The sequence below is a fragment of the Musa acuminata genome, unplaced genomic scaffold (genome assembly GCF_036884655.1).
Source record: "Musa acuminata AAA Group cultivar baxijiao unplaced genomic scaffold, Cavendish_Baxijiao_AAA HiC_scaffold_555, whole genome shotgun sequence".
Classification (NCBI taxonomy): domain Eukaryota; kingdom Viridiplantae; phylum Streptophyta; class Magnoliopsida; order Zingiberales; family Musaceae; genus Musa; species Musa acuminata.
The window spans coordinates 1,269-5,000 of record NW_027020796.1 but is presented as its reverse complement, the minus strand read 5'-3'; positions in this window follow the sequence as shown (position 1 = coordinate 5,000).

Sequence of the window (3,732 nt, the reverse complement as noted above, 5' to 3'; positions counted from 1 at the left end):
GACGGTCACCGCACCACGCAAGAACAGGCCAAAAACTGGCCAAAACAGCCCAAAAACGGGCCAAAACTGGCCATTTTTGGCTGCGCGAGCGAGCGGCGAGCGGCGAACAGCGAGCGAAGCGAGAGGCAGCACCGTCCCTGCTATACGAAAGCCCCATCCAGCCCTGTGCCACCCGGGGGGTTCCAGGGTGCTGAGATGGCTGACGTTTTGCTCCGCTCTCGACGGTCACCGCGCAATGCAAGAACAGGCCAAAAACTGGCCAAAACGGCCCAAAAACGGGCCAAAACTGGCCATTTTTGGCTGCGCGAGCGGCGAGCGGCGGACAGCGAGCGAAGCGAGAGGCAGCACCGTCCCTGCTATACGAAAGCCCCATCCAGCCCTGTGCCACCCGGGGGGTTCCAGGGTGCTGAGATGGCTGACGTTTTGCTCCGCTCTCGACGGTCACCGCGCAATGCAAGAACAGGCCAAAAACTGGCCAAAACGGCCCAAAAACGGGCCAAAACTGGCCATTTTTGGCTGCGCGAGCGAGCGGCGAGCGGCGGACAGCGAGCGAAGCGAGAGGCAGCACCGTCCCTGCTATACGAAAGCCCCATCCAGCCCTGTGCCACCCGGGGGGTTCCAGGGTGCTGAGATGGCTGACGTTTTGCTCCGCTCTCGACGGTCACCGCGCAATGCAAGAACAGGCCAAAAACTGGCCAAAACGGCCCAAAAACGGGCCAAAACTGGCCATTTTTGGCTGCACGAGCGAGCGGCGAGCGGCGGACAGCGAGCGAAGCGAGAGGCAGCACCGTCCCTGCTATACGAAAGCCCCATCCAGCCCTGTGCCACCCGGGGGGTTCCAGGGTGCTGAGATGGCTGACGTTTTGCTCCGCTCTCGACGGTCACCGCGCAATGCAAGAACAGGCCAAAAACTGGCCAAAACGGCCCAAAAACGGGCCAAAACTGGCCATTTTTGGCTGCACGAGCGAGCGGCGAGCGGCGGACAGCGAGCGAAGCGAGAGGCAGCACCGTCCCTGCTATACGAAAGCCCCATCCAGCCCTGTGCCACCCGGGGGGTTCCAGGGTGCTGAGATGGCTGACGTTTTGCTCCGCTCTCGACGGTCACCGCGCAATGCAAGAACAGGCCAAAAACTGGCCAAAACGGCCCAAAAACGGGCCAAAACTGGCCATTTTTGGCTGCACGAGCGAGCGGCGAGCGGCGGACAGCGAGCGAAGCGAGAGGCAGCACCGTCCCTGCTATACGAAAGCCCCATCCAGCCCTGTGCCACCCGGGGGGTTCCAGGGTGCTGAGATGGCTGACGTTTTGCTCCGCTCTCGACGGTCACCGCGCAATGCAAGAACAGGCCAAAAACTGGCCAAAACGGCCCAAAAACGGGCCAAAACTGGCCATTTTTGGCTGCGCGAGCGAGCGGCGAGCGGCGGACAGCGAGCGAAGCGAGAGGCAGCACCGTCCCTGCTATACGAAAGCCCCATCCAGCCCTGTGCCACCCGGGGGGTTCCAGGGTGCTGAGATGGCTGACGTTTTGCTCCGCTCTCGACGGTCACCGCGCAATGCAAGAACAGGCCAAAAACTGGCCAAAACGGCCCAAAAACGGGCCAAAACTGGCCATTTTTGGCTGCACGAGCGAGCGGCGAGCGGCGGACAGCGAGCGAAGCGAGAGGCAGCACCGTCCCTGCTATACGAAAGCCCCATCCAGCCCTGTGCCACCCGGGGGGTTCCAGGGTGCTGAGATGGCTGACGTTTTGCTCCGCTCTCGACGGTCACCGCGCAATGCAAGAACAGGCCAAAAACTGGCCAAAACGGCCCAAAAACGGGCCAAAACTGGCCATTTTTGGCTGCACGAGCGAGCGGCGAGCGGCGGACAGCGAGCGAAGCGAGAGGCAGCACCGTCCCTGCTATACGAAAGCCCCATCCAGCCCTGTGCCACCCGGGGGGGTTCCAGGGTGCTGAGATGGCTGACGTTTTGCTCCGCTCTCGACGGTCACCGCGCAATGCAAGAACAGGCCAAAAACTGGCCAAAACGGCCCAAAAACGGGCCAAAACTGGCCATTTTTGGCTGCACGAGCGAGCGGCGAGCGGCGGACAGCGAGCGAAGCGAGAGGCAGCACCGTCCCTGCTATACGAAAGCCCCATCCAGCCCTGTGCCACCCGGGGGGTTCCAGGGTGCTGAGATGGCTGACGTTTTGCTCCGCTCTCGACGGTCACCGCGCAATGCAAGAACAGGCCAAAAACTGGCCAAAACGGCCCAAAAACGGGCCAAAACTGGCCATTTTTGGCTGCGCGAGCGAGCGGCGAGCGGCGGACAGCGAGCGAAGCGAGAGGCAGCACCGTCCCTGCTATACGAAAGCCCCATCCAGCCCTGTGCCACCCGGGGGGTTCCAGGGTGCTGAGATGGCTGACGTTTTGCTCCGCTCTCGACGGTCACCGCGCAATGCAAGAACAGGCCAAAAACTGGCCAAAACGGCCCAAAAACGGGCCAAAACTGGCCATTTTTGGCTGCACGAGCGAGCGGCGAGCGGCGGACAGCGAGCGAAGCGAGAGGCAGCACCGTCCCTGCTATACGAAAGCCCCATCCAGCCCTGTGCCACCCGGGGGGTTCCAGGGTGCTGAGATGGCTGACGTTTTGCTCCGCTCTCGACGGTCACCGCGCAATGCAAGAACAGGCCAAAAACTGGCCAAAACGGCCCAAAAACGGGCCAAAACTGGCCATTTTTGGCTGCACGAGCGAGCGGCGAGCGGCGGACAGCGAGCGAAGCGAGAGGCAGCACCGTCCCTGCTATACGAAAGCCCCATCCAGCCCTGTGCCACCCGGGGGGTTCCAGGGTGCTGAGATGGCTGACGTTTTGCTCCGCTCTCGACGGTCACCGCGCAATGCAAGAACAGGCCAAAAACTGGCCAAAACGGCCCAAAAACGGGCCAAAACTGGCCATTTTTGGCTGCACGAGCGAGCGGCGAGCGGCGGACAGCGAGCGAAGCGAGAGGCAGCACCGTCCCTGCTATACGAAAGCCCATCCAGCCCTGTGCCACCCGGGGGGTTCCAGGGTGCTGAGATGGCTGACGTTTTGCTCCGCTCTCGACGGTCACCGCGCAATGCAAGAACAGGCCAAAAACTGGCCAAAACGGCCCAAAAACGGGCCAAAACTGGCCATTTTTGGCTGCACGAGCGAGCGGCGAGCGGCGGACAGCGAGCGAAGCGAGAGGCAGCACCGTCCCTGCTATACGAAAGCCCCATCCAGCCCTGTGCCACCCGGGGGGTTCCAGGGTGCTGAGATGGCTGACGTTTTGCTCCGCTCTCGACGGTCACCGCGCAATGCAAGAACAGGCCAAAAACTGGCCAAAACGGCCCAAAAACGGGCCAAAACTGGCCATTTTTGGCTGCACGAGCGAGCGGCGAGCGGCGGACAGCGAGCGAAGCGAGAGGCAGCACCGTCCCTGCTATACGAAAGCCCCATCCAGCCCTGTGCCACCCGGGGGTTCCAGGGTGCTGAGATGGCTGACGTTTTGCTCCGCTCTCGACGGTCACCGCGCAATGCAAGAACAGGCCAAAAACTGGCCAAAACGGCCCAAAAACGGGCCAAAACTGGCCATTTTTGGCTGCGCGAGCGAGCGGCGAGCGGCGGACAGCGAGCGAAGCGAGAGGCAGCACCGTCCCTGCTATACGAAAGCCCCATCCAGCCCTGTGCCACCCGGGGGGTTCCAGGGTGCTGAGATGGCTGACGTTTTGCTCCGCT